Source organism: Megalobrama amblycephala, linkage group LG1 (assembly GCF_018812025.1).
Source record: "Megalobrama amblycephala isolate DHTTF-2021 linkage group LG1, ASM1881202v1, whole genome shotgun sequence".
NCBI classification, from domain to species: domain Eukaryota; kingdom Metazoa; phylum Chordata; class Actinopteri; order Cypriniformes; family Xenocyprididae; genus Megalobrama; species Megalobrama amblycephala.
Window position 1 is genome coordinate 18,509,389 of NC_063044.1, and position 16,086 is coordinate 18,525,474.

Below are 16,086 nucleotides of genomic sequence, written 5' to 3' on the forward strand. Positions count from 1 at the left end.
TGAGAATCCACAGATGTAGAGCCCAAAGCTCCGGCTGCGGGTGCCAGATTGTTCTGTTCGCCTGAGAGAGGAGGTCCCGTCTCAGGGGGATTGGCCATGGGGCTTTTGTTGAAAAGCCGAAACAGCTCCGAGGTCCAAATCTGGCTCCTCCAGAGTGGGGCCACTAACAGAACTCTGTGCTCGTCCTCTTTGATTCGCCTGATAACCTGAGGGATCAGGGCGATCGGAGGAAAGGCATAAAGAAGGGTATTGGGCCATGTGTGGGCCAATGCATCGTCCTCCTTCGAATAATAGGTTGGGCAATGAGAGTTGTCTTCTGAGGCGAAGAGGTCCACTTCCACTCTCCCGAAGAGCTCCCATATAGTGAGAACCGTCTTGTTCCGAGACAGCATATCTGCTCCCAGATTGTTCTTTCCGGGTATATGAGTCGCTCTGAGCGACCGAACCCTTGGGGATGCCCATTCCAGAAGGCTTTTTGCCAGAGCGCATAAGCGGCTGGACGAAAGACCCCCCTGGCGATTTATATAAGAGACCACTGTCATACTGTCCGACTGGACTAAGACGTGGCGATCCGTCAGATAAGCCCGAAAGGCATGGAGGGCTCGTGCCACTGCCAGCATTTCAAGACAGTTGATATGTAGATGGCTTTCCTCGTGTGTCCACGAGCCGAAGACCGGACTGCCCTCGCACAGAGCGCCCCAACCCGAGTTGGACGCGTCTGTCGAAAGTACCGTTCTTCGTGATACCGCCTGAAGGGGTACTCCGTGTGTGAACCAAGTGGGGTTCATCCAGGGCTTCAGGGCTGTCAGACAGGCCTGATTGACCTTGAGGCGCAGGCGACCGTGGTGCCAAGCGTAGGGAGGTACCCGAACCTTCAACCAGTACTGCAGATGCCGCATGCGAAGTAGGCCAAGCTGAAGAACTGGGGAGGCGGAAGCCATGAGCCCTGGCAACCTCTGGAACAGCTTCAGAGGGAGGTAGGCTTTGTTCCTGATGGAGGCCGCGAGCTGCTGAATGGCCAGAGCGCGCTCTGGCGAGACTACTGCCGTCATACGGACAGAGTCGAAAACTGCGCCCAGGAATGAGATGCGTTGAGTGGGAAGCAGCGAGCTCTTGGCTGGGTTGACCCTGAGACCCAGGCACTGTAAGTGGCTGAGAAGTACGGATCTGTGGTGCTCTAGTTCTGTGCGCGAGCTGGCTAAAATGAGCCAGTCGTCGAGGTAGTTTAAAACGCGTATTCCCATCTGTCTCAGAGGGGAAAGGGCCGCGTTCATGCACTTCGTAAAAGTGCGAGGAGCCAGGGAGAGCCCGAAGGGGAGGACCGTATATTGGTAAGCCACACCCTCGAACGCGAATCTCAAGAATCGCCTGTGATGGGGGGCTATCTGGATGTGAAAGTAAGCGTCCTTCAGATCCAGTGAACAGAACCAGTCCTCGTGGCAAATCTGCGCGAGGATTTGCTTCAGCGTCAGGACTTTGAACTTTCGCTTCATGAGGGAAAGGTTCAGTAACCTGAGGTCCAGAATGGGTCCGAGACCGCCGTCTTTCTTCGGCACCAAGAAGTAATGGCTGTAGAAGCCCGACTCGCTCTCTGGGAAGGGGACTATTTCTGTTTCGGAGGGGAGTTTGCACGGGAGCGTTTTTGAGGGGTCCGGCCGCGGCGGGACTTGCCCCAATCCTCTTCCCTCTCAGACTAGGATGACTTAGGGGTTACAGGTTCCAGCACAATCCTGGGCCGGGGTCCCTGGCGCCTGGGGAAGAAGGAGCGCTTAGAAGGGCGCGAGCGCTGCTCCTTGGGCGGTGCTGCTTGGGAAGCAGAGGGGGCGGGCTTGGTCTGCTGAGCCGGCGCAGGCCTGGGGTGGCTAGAGGCAGACGCGGAGCTAGAGCGTTTCGGCAAAAAGTGTCTCATAGCCTGAGAGGACTTCTGCGCCGCAGTAAAGCGCTCTGTGAAACCCTCCACCACGGGTCCAAAGAGTCCTGACGGGGACACGGGGGCATCTAAGAAGGCCGTCTTGTCCTGCTCCTTGATCTCCGTCAGATTCAGTCATAGTTGGCGCTCCAGCACAACAAGGCTGGCCATTGACCTGCCAATGGCCTGGGCCGTGGCCTTCGTGGCCCGCAGGGCTAAGTCAGTAGCGCTGCGGAGGTCCTTAAAGGCAGGCGCATCAATACCGGACTCGTCCAGAGACCGGAAGAGTTTGGCTTGAAAAACCTGAAAGATGGCCATAGAGTGAAGTGCTGAGGCGGCCTGGCCCGCTGAGGCGTAGGCTCTTCCTGCTAGGACGGAGGTGGTCCTGCAGGGTTTGGACGGGAGGGCTCTCTTGGCTTTCCATCCCACGGCCGCGGGAGGACAGAGATGAGCGGCCACTGTTTCGTCCAGGGGTGGCAGGTGTTCGTATCCTTTTTCCTCCGCGCCGTCCACTGCGGTGAGGGCTGAGCGGTGGGTCGTGTGTATGGTGGGCAGAGTAAGGGGCGCGCCACGACTTTGTCAGCTCCTCGTGGACTTCAGGGAAGAACAGGGCGGAGCGCTGGCGAGGGGCCTGGCGGCGGCCTGGAAGAAACCACTCGTCCAAGCGGCTCCGCGATGGCTCCTCTGGCGGAGCCCAGTCGAGGTCCAGTTCCTCTATGGCCTTAGACAGGATGCGGAATAACTCGGCGTCCATGCTGGTGCCGTGTTCAATAGGCTCCAATGAAGGCAGGGGGGCGGGGTCGTCCGGCTCGCCAGCCCACGCTTCATGCTCAGAGGCTGCCATGGATAAAGAGTCGAAGAGCGGCTCTTCATCCGATCCACCGAAGGAGACGAGGTCGCTCGCATCTACCGAGGGACGCTGGTCTGGGCGGGATAATGAGACAGGGGTCTGCTCTCTGTGGGGAGAGGGTGAGGCACGCGGGCGTTGGGCCGACGTGTGCTCGCCCGTTTCCATGCGCTGAACTGTTCTGCCCCGCGGTCTTTTCCTGGCAGGCGCGGGAGACGGGAGGGCATGAACAGGGGGGGGTCGCTCTCAGAGAAGAAGGCGGCCCGCGAGCGCAGAGACGCTAAGCTCATGCGTTCACAGTGTGGGCATGAGCCGCCGGCAAGCACGTCAGCTGGGTCCGCTGCGGGGCCTCTTCGACGGCGGCAGAGCTTCTTCGAAGGTGGCGAGCTTCTTTCTCGGCGAGCAGGCTTCTGCGAGGATCAGCGAAGAGAAGTTTCAGTCGTCGCTGAAGGAGAAAGGACTGATGGCCTATGGCGAAACGCTCGCTTATATAGCACATTACCCCACCCCTTTTGGCGGGAATGTTCGCACGCTCTCTTCCCATAGGCCGCGCAGCTGAGCCACGCCGCCATTGGTTCAACAACTTGTCTATGAGTGAACCAATGACGGTGCAGTTACACTGCATTATTGAAAAGGCTTCAGTAGCGGGGAAAAAGGGAGACTTTTCCCCCATACGCAGTACGAGTGAAATATCGAAAGGGAACCAAATTAAACCCTGTGGCTCGTGACAACACATTGATGTCCTAAGACATGAAACGATCGGTTTGTGCGAGAAACCGAACAGTATTTATATAATTTCTTACCTCTAAAACATCACTATGTCCAACTGCGTTCAGCACTCGGTTAGTGAGGTCTGATCATGCTCTGACAACGACAGTGATGTCTCGCCCATATACTTCAATGAGTGTCAGACATTAATGCTGTTGTCAGAGCGTGATCGTCACGAGCCACAGGGTTTAATTTGGATTTGTCTGTACGTATTTATTTGACTCTTATTGTTGGTGTTCCCATTCACTCCCATTATTTGACTGACAGACTGCAACGGTTGCAGTTACAAATCATCATTTGTGTTCTACTGAAGAAACAAAGTCACCTACATCTTGGATGTGCTGGGGGTAAGCAGATAAACATCAAATTTTCATTTTTGGGTGAACTATGCCTTGAAGCATGCTTGCTTGACACGTTACACCTAATGAAGTTAATTTTCTTGTCTCACAGCATGTTTGAGCCTCTGTAAAAAACCAATGAGGTTTATTCTTGTGTGTCAAGGAAGTAAGTTTGAACTTCTCTAGGTTTGTTAATCAATGTGTATATGAGATTAAAAGTCTACATTAAATTTATGCATCTAAATCTGTGAGTAAAAATCAATGTCAAGTATTTTCACTGTGATTGTTTTTTAATGATCTGAGCTAATCATGTGACTGTTAGTTCTATGTTAAGCAAGTTTACATGATCTTTGACCTGAAAATCACAACTTTTAATTTTTCGTCAGTCTTAATACATGATGTAACTACAGAAGAGTCAAGTTTTAAATAGGAAAAATATCGAAACTCTTAGATCCTAAAGGTCTAATCAGATTCAGTGAACTATGCTTTTGTCTATTTACTATGCTTTTGTCTATTTTGAACATACGTTCAGTGTGTTGAGGGTTTTAATTTTTATTTTTTGTGAAATGAGATAAAACAGAAAGATACCTCATTTACAGTGCTCAGGAGAGGATGCATCTTGGCACCAAATGCTCCTCCTTTGGCATGCATCAACTGCAGAAAGACGGGGTGTGTACCCATCAAGATTCAGCATAAATGTCTTCTCCAAGGAGCCTGTTGTTATACGTCGGAATTCCTCTTTGATCTAGTAAATCAGTAAAAGGAAAAAAACACAATTTTCTCAATTATAGTCAGCGATTATAAGGTTTGAAACCAATTTTAATTAAACAAATGAGACGAACAACAGTTCTTGACAGAAAAAAATGAAACTAACAAACATCCTTACCTGAGACTTACTGAACATCCCAGGCCACCTGAAGTTAACTTGTCTTGATAACTGCTATGAATTCTTCTTTAATTCTTCTATATTTCATTAATTCTTCTATAGATCTTTCTGCGGCAGAAAAAAAAATGTCAGAAACAGGATATTGAAATTATTTGATTATCACAATCCTGTAAAATGAATTGTACATAATTTATATTCATATCCATTTATATTTTCCATATTTTGCTAAATAATTCCACCAACTAGAAGTTATTTGTGCAATGTATTTGAAAATCCAAGTCAACTCAAACAATTGATTTATATAAATCAATTATAAAAACATTACAACTGTTATGTTACAGATCACATAAGGAACATAAACGTTAGCAGAGCACATGCTAATCTAATTTCAAATACTATGATGGTGCAATAACTAACTACATCTAGTAAAGTTTATAATTTTTTGTGTTGTAATTGTAATTTATTCTGAAGCAATATTCCCATCAGTGTTCTGTAAACTGTTGTTAAGATGTAAACTGTAAATAATCAGATCTGTATACGCTCCCTTAAAGGGATAGGTCAATCAAAAATAAAAATTCTGTCATCCTTGCCTTACCTTCTAGTTGTTCCGAACCTGTATGAGTTTCTTTCTTCTGTTGAAATCAAAATATATTTTGAATGTCAGTAAACAGACAGCTGACTGTAGCGTCAACTGTCTTCAAAATATCATCCTTTTTAGTTCAACAGAAGAAAGAAACTCATATAGGTTTGGAACAACTAGAGTGTAAGTAAATGATGACAGAATTATCATTTAGGTTTAACTATCCCTTGAAATTGATTGTCATGGCATTTATTTATTTATTTATTTATTTTTTACTTTTATAAAAAAGGTAATTTCCCCTAACCTTGGCTATCAATTTCATGTTAATTAGAATAACTCACTGTAGGGCTTTTACCATTATTTTTAGATACTAAAGATACATTTTTGATTTGCAGTTGTCACGCTTAAACACTGGTTCTGCAGATTTTTTGACATTTCAAAATTGCATTGTTTTTGTAACACATTAGTTTAATGTATCTTTAGTTAAAGTTATATATTTTATCAACATTTGAACTTTGCAAAAAGGGAAATGTCACTTTTTCAGAATATTGTATATTAAAGATAATTTGTAAAATCCACAAAAGCTTTATAGATCTTTATTGTAAAGTTGTTAAACAGCGTTATTCATGCTTGTTTTGCACATTCATATTCAATTTTATACATGCATCTAAATGCCACTTCTGATGCAGATTTCCTCTGCCGTGGAAAAAATAATGGTAAAAGCCCTACAGTGAGTTATTCTAATTAGCCTAACATGAAATTGATAGCCAAGGTTAGGGGAAAATTACCTTTTTTATAAAGGTAAAAAAAAAAAAAAAAATGCCATGACAATCAATTTCAAGGGATAGTTAAACCTATAATTCTGTCATCATTGACTTAACTCTAGTTGTTCCAAACCTATATGAGTTTCTTTCTTCTGTTGAACTAAAAATAATAATATTTTGAAGAATGTCAGTAACCAGTTGACGGTAACCAGTGACTTCCATAGTATTTTTTTTCCTACTATGAAAGTCACTCGCTACAGTCAGCTGTCTGTTTACTGACATTCAAAATATATTTTTAGTTGAACAGAAGAAAGAAACTCATACAGGTTCGGAACAACTAGACTAGACTTTTTTTTATTTTTGATTGACCTATCCCTTTAAGGGAGCGTATACAAATCTGATGATTTACAGTTTACATCTTAACAGTAGCCTAACAGTTTACAGAACACTGATGGGAATATTGCTTCAGAATAAATTACAATTACAACACAAAAAATGATAAACTTTACTAGATGCAGTTAGTTATTGCACCATCACAGTATTTGAAAAGAAACGTGAGGAGAGTCAATTGCTGCGTGAGGAGTCACCGGCTGCGGAAAGCGAGTCACCGGCTGCGTGAGGAAAGTGAGTCGCCGGCTGCGTGAGGAAAGTGAGTCGCCAGCTGAGGAAAGTGAGTCGTTCACTGCGTGAGGAAAATGAGTCGTTCGCTGCGTGAGGAAAGTGAGTCGCTAGCTGAGGAGAGTCAGTGGTCAGCTGCGTGAGGAAAGTGAGTCGTTCACTGCGTGAGGAAAGTGAGTCGCCAGCTGAGGAGAGTCAGTGGTCAGCTGCGTGAGGAAAGTGAGTCGTTCACTGCGTGAGGAAAGTGAGTCGCCAGCTGAGGAGAGTCAGTGGTCAGCTGCGTGAGGAAAGTGAGTCGTTCGCCGGCCTATCAGTGGTAAATTCAGTGGCTACTGGCAATTGTATAGTGAATTCCCGCGACAAGTCGGTAGCCATATTTTTGGACCTTCCGGCCCGCCATAATTAACGAGGCTGAATCCAGCTTCTTATTCGCAGCTTCTTATTGATGCTATCCGGTCCACCTTAAAAGACGCGACGCTTCCGCGTTTGTAGCTTCTTATTCACGCTCAATTTAGGGACAGTGCGGTTTTTCTCTTTTTCGCGCTTTTTTGAGGTATTGTGTTGCTTTTTGTGTCTATTTTCAGAAACTATTTTGAAATGCAAATAACACTGATATATCAGCGAAAATAGGCTGCAAAAATATAAAGGCACATAAAATATAATTAGTATTCTTTGTTTATTGAACGTGTCATCAGCTCAACTTGAAGGACCATGTAGTTTTTCTCTTATTCACGCATTTTATGCTATTATTGTCTATTTTCAGAAAAAAAATAATAAACTATTCTGAAATGTAAATAACACCGAGATATCTGTGAAAAATACTGTATTATTACAAAGGTATATAAAAAACAATTACATCATTCTTTTTGCACGTCATCATTTAAAAGCATTAATGAATCAATTGAATAAAAAATAATTCAAGCAAATATTACAGATTTCAATATCACAAGGTAGAGAGCTCCAGCTCCAGCTTGGATCCAGCCTGTTATGAAGACTTCAGATGAAGGACTCCAGAACATCAAACATGGATGATTATACAAAATGATCATGTTATCATTGCTTTGCATGCACACTACTTTTGCTTAAAAGAAGTAAATACTACAATTTGTATATCTTACATCTGTACGTTCTGATATCATCTCATAAAAGAAGACTGTTGTGTTTTTGTCACATAGAAACATAAATTTGCTGTAAAGCTTCTTTTGAAATGTATAGTGAAAAGCGCTATACAAGTGAATGTGAATTAAATTACCTTTGAGGGTGCGTTAAAAGTTGCACTAGAGCCTTATTCCCAATGTACTTGTCTGTCAATAGTGCAATTTCTCCTGTAACTGTATTGTCACATTTGTCAAATTCATGGGTCCATAACTTTAAAATGCTACAGTAAAAATGTCTGAAAATGTGCATGGTGACAGTCAAGTACATTGGGAATAAGGCCCCAGTGCAACTTTTAAAGCACCCTCAAAGGTAATTTATTTCACATTCACTTGTAGCAAAAACAGAATATTCTTCTTTTATGAGATGATATCAGAACGTACAGTTATAAGATATTACTTCTTTGAAGCAAAAGTAGTGTGCATGCAAAACAAAATCATTTTGTTTAATCATCCATGTTTGATGTTCTGGAGTCCTTCATCTGAAGTCTTCATAACAGGCTGGATCCAATCTGGAGCTGGAGCTGGAGCTGATAGTCTCTAGTTACCTTGTGACATTGAAATCTGTGATATTTGCTTGAATTAATTTTTTTATTCAGTTAATTCATTAATGCATTCAAATGATGACGTGCAAAAATAATGATGTAATTGTTTTTTTTATATAGCATACCTTTGTAATTTTACAGTAATTTTCACTGATATTTCGGTGTTATTTACATTTCAGAATAGTTTTTTTTTTTTTTCTAAAAATAGATAATATAGAATAAAAAGCGTGAAAAGAGAAACCACACGGTCCTTCAAGTTGAGCTGATGACACGTTCAATAAACAAAGAATACTATATTTTAAGTGCCTTTATATTTTTGCAGCCTATTTTCGCTTTGATATATCAGTGTTATTTGCATTTCAAAATAGTTTATTTTCCTTTAATTCTGAAAATAGACCCTAAGGGCCGTTTCATAGTCAACGCATCTGTACGCATACGCGTCCCCGAGGCTACGCATCGTTATGCTGCGTTCACACCGAACGCGTCTGGGGCGTCAAATTCGCGCAGACGTGTCTAGTTGGACGCTTGAACATTTTGAAGTCAGACGCTTCAGACGTTGCTGCAAGGGTTTCCCTTAGCACATTCCATACACTAATTTGGGCTTTATTATACCTATTCATTCTCTATTATTGTTTACACTTATCCTCATTGGAAATAATATTTAACGTTTTCAAGGCCATTAATTTTTTTTCGCATGCAAGCCACCCATGCAGCTTTGTTACTACAAAGTGCCTACTTTCAATTTTATGATAAAATATATAGGCCTAGAATAAAAGTGTTTTTACGCTCTTTAATTTGAGACAATTCGCCAGGATGAATCAATGACGTTTTCCTCTAATATTTGCAGCAAGAAATAAACATGAATATTTGAATGCATGTTAAAAAAATTAGAACAATTTAATAAGAACCACTGTCTCGTGCAATTGATCAGTCGGTTTCAAAAAACGTGGTACTAATGCCGCTGTGTGATATTCGTACTGAATGAAAACAATTTTCGCACAGCGGCCAAAAGAAAAAAATGAATAAAAAAAAATAAATAATAAAAAAAATTGTGAGGGGATATTTGAATTATTTGTTAATAAACTAGTGTTTTCTGATTGTCACAAAGATGCTATTTGACGATCTTGACTCATCTCCTCAACTGGACGCCCTTTAGATAAAAATGCTTCTTTACGGATTACATAGGCTAATAAGAGTTTGTTTTCGATTTGAATTATTTCGTTTTAAAGTAGTAATTTAAAGCATTTTATAAATATTTTTATCATCTATGAGGCAACTATTCACTTAGTCTCGGTTCATTTTTGTGAAGCCTTCCTTCTTAAGCCAGAGACGCGAAATGCGCATTCTGTTTGTTTTTTTTAATATTTATTTATTTATTTATTTTAATGAATAGCGCACATTTATCTAGGGCATTTTTTTTTTAAATTAGTATGGTAAAATTCATGACATGTTTTTTTTTTTTTTTTTTTTTTTTCCTCATCCATAAATATTATTTTATGCAAGTCGTGTTGATGGAAGAAGTTTATTAAAGTGAAGAAGGCTAAATTGATCAAACATATGCTCATTGCGCTTCCTGCGGCTGGCCGCTCGGTTGTTCCTTAAAAAAAACAAAACTTGATTTTAACAAACATAGAATGTTCCCAAAATATTTCTAAATTAACTAAAGAAACGAAAAGAAATTGACCACCTTACCATTAAAAAACAAAACTGAAATATTTTAATGGCTGCACATCAGCTATGTTTGGGAGAGAGAAAGACAGACTCAGCTAAAATATAGTCTGATTATGGTTATGGCTAAAAATCCCAGAAAATATCGAGATATCATTTTTGTCTCTATCGCACACCTTTATATAGCCTATTTAATTAATCTTTGCTTGTTTGGTACACAATCCACTGATCATAAAGCTTAAAAAAACCTATCTTAGGTTTTCTCAACGATATCTGGTTGTCCTGCATCTTCAATAAACAAGTTAAAGTTAGTCCATAATGCAGCTGCTAGAATTCTTGCCAGTAGTTTTTACTTCTATTCATGACTTCTTTGTTAACTTATCTATTTTCTTTTCTTCTTGTGGCTACTGAAACTATTTATTTATTTACATACTTGTATAAGCACCCAATCATTTATTTTTGTTGTCGGATAAAATGAATTAAACATGGGCCAACGACGCCATCTATTGGTGAGCGAGTGCCAGCGTCGTTGTTTAGCTCTATTTTCATTTCACGCATCCATTAATGATTCATTTCACGCAACGATAAGGATCGAGGACACGACAAATAAATGAATAAACAAACAAATAAAATTGGTGAATCATTTATATAAGGTTTTATTTATTTATATATAGAAGGGGCGGGGTCTGGTTAATATTGTTATTATAATATTGTTACAATTTAAAATAATGGTTTTCTATTTTAATATACTTTATATTTATTTCTGAGATGCAAAGCTGAGTTCTCAGCATCATTACTCCAGTCTTCTTTGACGCATGATCCTTCAATGTCAACGTCGGAAAAAATCGTGCTGCTTAATATTTTTCTGTGATATTTTTACAGGATTGATTGATGAATACTGGCAGATTATTATTCAAAATATAGAAATCTTATCAATTTAACATTAGGCTATTGCTGAATAAAAGTTAACATTTTCTTTTTATAAAAGATAAAAAGAATAGTATTAGAATCCTAATTTATATTTTAAATGTAAAATATAAGAAGAGAGGTGCTTGAAAAACTGAAAATTAATCAGGCATAATGCATTTTTCCATGTATTTTATTATTATTTTACAGCAACAGTCTCAGATCTAGCAGCTGATTGCGATCGATGGGTTGGCCATCAAGCATGTAGGCTACATTAAAAATGTAAAAAGATTTTAAAAAAAAACAATAACCCCCAAATGTAAAAATTTTCAAAACGGATTTCATAAAACTAAACGACATGAGTATACCTATAAGCAACACAAACTTCGCTAAAACATTGCTTTTAGGCCTTATACTTTTTATGTTATCTTTATACTTTTACAATTTAAAAAAGTAAAAAATATATTAATGTTATATATTAATATATGTATATTTAATATGCACATAATTAATGTATATTGAGTTTGCCGGGAAAAAGTTGCACTAAAAACTGACAAAAAAAAAAAAAAAAAAAAGTCAGACGCAGACGTCACGTTACAAGTCAGACGGAGATGTCACGTCCATTGAGAGCAGTGAATGAAGTGCAGGTATGAGGGGTGACTATGAGGGGTGAATTCAACAAAATTTGATGATTGCTAAGCAAACTGAGAGGAGAACTAACGTGTATACGCACGCCAGCCGTCTGGCCAAAATCCCATAGTATTCAGGCGTCAGACGTAAGATATGAGACGTTAGACGTCACGGTCACGTGTTGGAGCTGCGCTCAAAGTGCGCTGCGGCGATGGCGGCGACGTAGTTGAGAAAGTATATTTTTTTACTTTGCGTCTGGATAACGTACGTGTGGATAAACGCCTGGATAACGTACGTGTGGATAAACGCCTGGATAACGTACGTGTGGATAAACGTCTGGACAACGTACGTGTGGACTAACGTCTGGATTTGTATGTGTGGATAACACTAATGATATTTTAGCTTTATTCCTATTTTGCCCAAAGGAAGCTTTAAGGTGTAAATGTTCATAACTTGGAGGAAGCATTAAATCTGTCTCCCTGATTGAAGCTTGGCCATTCCTCCGGCCACCTCTGTTGAGCAAGCACCGAAATAACAGCTGACTTTTCTCCGTTCAAAGGACACACCGGCCATTCCAGCTGAACTAAGGCATTCACCTCTTAATATGGAAAATAATAATAACAAGCCCAAAAATGTATATAAGTGGCCATGGTAACACTGCAAGTGCGCTTGGCTTGAAGCAGCCAAACAAATAAAACACAACAGAGTCGAGCTCGACGGTCAAACGTGTTTATTTTATTTTTTTTAAAGCGCATGTTTACTTAGAAAAATAATGGAAAAGTGCTGCAATGGCATAAACAACCTTAAGGTTAGAACAACGAAATAAACAAATATAGATTGCATGGTTATACACGCTCGTTTGAGATGTGTTGCATTAATTATTATTAGAAGACTTATTTATTTGTTCTCATGTGCTTGTATTCGATTTGTCTAATAAATTGAATTACTATATTTAAGCTTTAGTTATATTTTAGGTGATGTTGCTGGGCAAGTGAATTAAGAACAGTGCTCAGTCATAAAAAAAAAAATAATGTGTGTGCGTGTGAGGCGCCGGCGCGATCACTTATATTTTCTTATAAAAGCGGGAAAAAAATAAAATACTCAGACATTTATGGTCACCTTTATGTAACACATTTCGAATCTGTGAAGGGTTAAATGGGCCTATTATTTTTGTACACTCACAATAAAAATAAAAAATTGCCTGTAAAACAAAGAATATAAAAAGAATTATATTTTGTTAATATGTTTATTAGGTAAAATAAATTTGCGCATAGGTTATTTATTCCTTTAGGATTTAATCCTGTTTTTCTCCATTCAGAAGCGCTGCAGGTGCCTGAAGATGATGATGATGATGATGATGATGATGAATCCTCACATTCTGTTGTTTATTCTGCTATTCCTTCATGTAGGCTAAAACGAATTAAACCCCTGGGATTTTATTAATGGGTCACAGACAGGTATCCATTGTAATTTCGTTGAATTCTAATTTTATTTTACTTTGTCGGTTAATGAAAAGATAATGATCTCGTCGGTTGAAAGTCAGAGGGGAAAAACGAAATGACATCCACAAGGCAACATTTCTAGTTTTCGTTTAGTTTAAGTTTGTTTTACTAATATATATAGGCCTATATTTTTTTCTTATATTCAGGTTTATTTCGATTAGCATAAATGTTTTAATAGTTTTAGTTTTTGTTAGTTTATAACCCTGCCTGGGGAAAAAAACATCCACAGAACTGCAGTCAATTTTCCAGCTGTTTAAGCCATGAATATTTACAAATATTCACGAACGATTTATTGCCGTCTGGGACACAATCTCAGGCCGGGAGTCTCAGACTTGTCGAAGCCAAATACAGTTATTGATGCTTGGGAAGCTAACCGCAATTTCTTAACGATCAGCATTTTATCTGAAAGAGGTTCACCTGAAAATGTTGTCCAATAGAGGGAGCCACAGGATAAGGAATATTTTAAGCTTATATTCCTTATTTTTAAGCTTATTTGTTTCCATACTTTTGAATGTATAACCATTAAATTTCTTTAACCATGTTCTGACAATATAGTTTTACTGTTCATTTACATATGTGAAATGCTTATCCCATGAATAATTATTTTTATTTATTCTAATATGCTGCCTTAACTAATATGACAGTTTGTTCTGCATGTGTATTTATTTTTTCCAGTATTATATAGGCTATAGCTTAAATTAAAACTTCTATTAAAATATTACATGATTGAAGTGTTTGATAATAGGCCATAGCTTGCTCTCTGAATTAATCTTTTAATTTCGAATTTGGTCTTTTAATTTAACTGTCTTTAATGCTTCATGCATTTTTTTATAAAGGATTTCTATGGGGGACAAAACTCTGAAACAACATGTTTTACTTAGATAATGCAGTAATGTCATTATCTTAGCAGTAGTGTTTATGACAGGAGAAATGTGTTGATTAGTTGTCTCTGGTTGTCATTGACATTAAGCGCGGGCATTTTCAAGTTAAGCAATAGCACATCTTTTAATGTCAGTTATTGATTGGCTAATAGTGTCGGTCATGTTTTCGTCAACATATTTAAACAAAATTAGGAATGGAGAAATATTCAGTGATTTTGAGGTGCTTAAATGTTAAATGTGTTTTTTTCTTTTTTCTCAAAACAAACCAAAAACACTAATTTACAGAACTTCAGACAATTTACAAAATAACAACTGGCAAAAGTTACTTCAGACGTCACGGCGCAGACGTCACGTAGCTTCTCACGCGGCTTCTCAGGCGAGAAAGGGGGCGACGAAAGTGTCACGTTACTTATCACACGTCATTGGTCGCGGCTTCTGCTCACGGCAAGGTACGCGACGATCGACACGACTGATTGCTTAGTTAGCATCGTAAATAGCAAAACGACACCCTATATTCGGAACGCCATAGTTTTGCTATTTACGATACTAACTAAGCAATCAGTCGTGTCGATCGTCGCGTACCTTGCCGTGAGCAGAAGCCGCGACCAATGACGTGTGATAAGGAACGTGACACTTTCGTCGCCCCCTTTCTCGCCTGAGAAGCCGCGTGAGAAGCTAACTGTCTTGCTGCGCCGTGACGTCTGAAGTAACTTTTGCCAGTTGTTATTTTGTAAATTGTCTGAAGTTCTGTAAATTATTTGGTTTGTTTTGAGAAAAAAGAAAAAAACACATTTAACATTTAAGCACCTCAAAATCACTGAATATTTCTCCATTCCTAACTTTGTTTAAATATGTTGACGAAAACATGACCGACACTATTAGCCAATCAATAACTGACATTAAAAGATGTGCTATTGCTTAACTTGAAAATGCCTGCGCTTAATGTCAATGACAACCAGAGACAACTAATCAACACATTTCTCCTGTCATAAACACTACTGCTAAGATAATGACATTACTGCATTATCTAAGTAAAACATGTTGTTTCAGAGTTTTGTCCCCCATAGAAATCCTTTATAAAAAAAATGCATGAAGCATTAAAGACAGTTAAATTAAAAGACCAAATTCGAAATTAAAAGATTAATTCAGAGAGCAAGCTATGGCCTATTATCAAACACTTCAATCATGTAATATTTTAATAGAAGTTTTAATTTAAGCTATAGCCTATATAATACTGGAAAAAATAAATACACATGCAGAACAAACTGTCATATTAGTTAAGGCAGCATATTAGAATAAATAAAAATAATTATTCATGGGATAAGCATTTCACATATTTAAATGTACAGTAAAACTATATTGTCAGAACATGGTTAAAGAAATTTAATGGTTATACATTCAAAAGTATGGAAACAAATAAGCTTAAAAATAAGGAATATAAGCTTAAAATATTCCTTATCCTGTGGCTCCCTCTACTGGACAACATTTTCAGGTGAACCTCTTTCAGATAAAATGCTGATCGTTAAGAAATTGCGGTTAGCTTCCCAAGCATCAATAACTGTATTTGGCTTCGACGAGTCTGAGACTCCCGGCCTGAGATTGTGTCCCAGACGGCAATAATTAGTTCGTGAATATTTGTAAATATTCATGGCTTAAACAGCTGGAAAATTGACTGCAGTTCTGTGGATGTTTTTTCCCAGGCAGGGTTATAAACTAACAAAAACTAAAACTATTAAAACATTTATGCTAATCGAAATAAACCTGAATATAAGAAAAAAAAAAAAAAAAATATATATATATATATATATATATATATATATATATATATATATATATAAATATATATATATATATATATATATATTAGTAAAACAAACTTAAACTAAACGAAAACTAGAAATGTTGCCTTGTGGATGTCATTTCGTTTTTCCCCTCTGACTTTCAACCGACGAGATCATTATCTTTTCATTAACCGACAAAGTAAAATAAAATTAGAATTCAACGAAATTACAATGGATACGTGTCTGTAACCTATTAATAAAATCCCAGGGGTTTAATTCGTTTTAGCCTACATGAAGGAATAGCAGAAT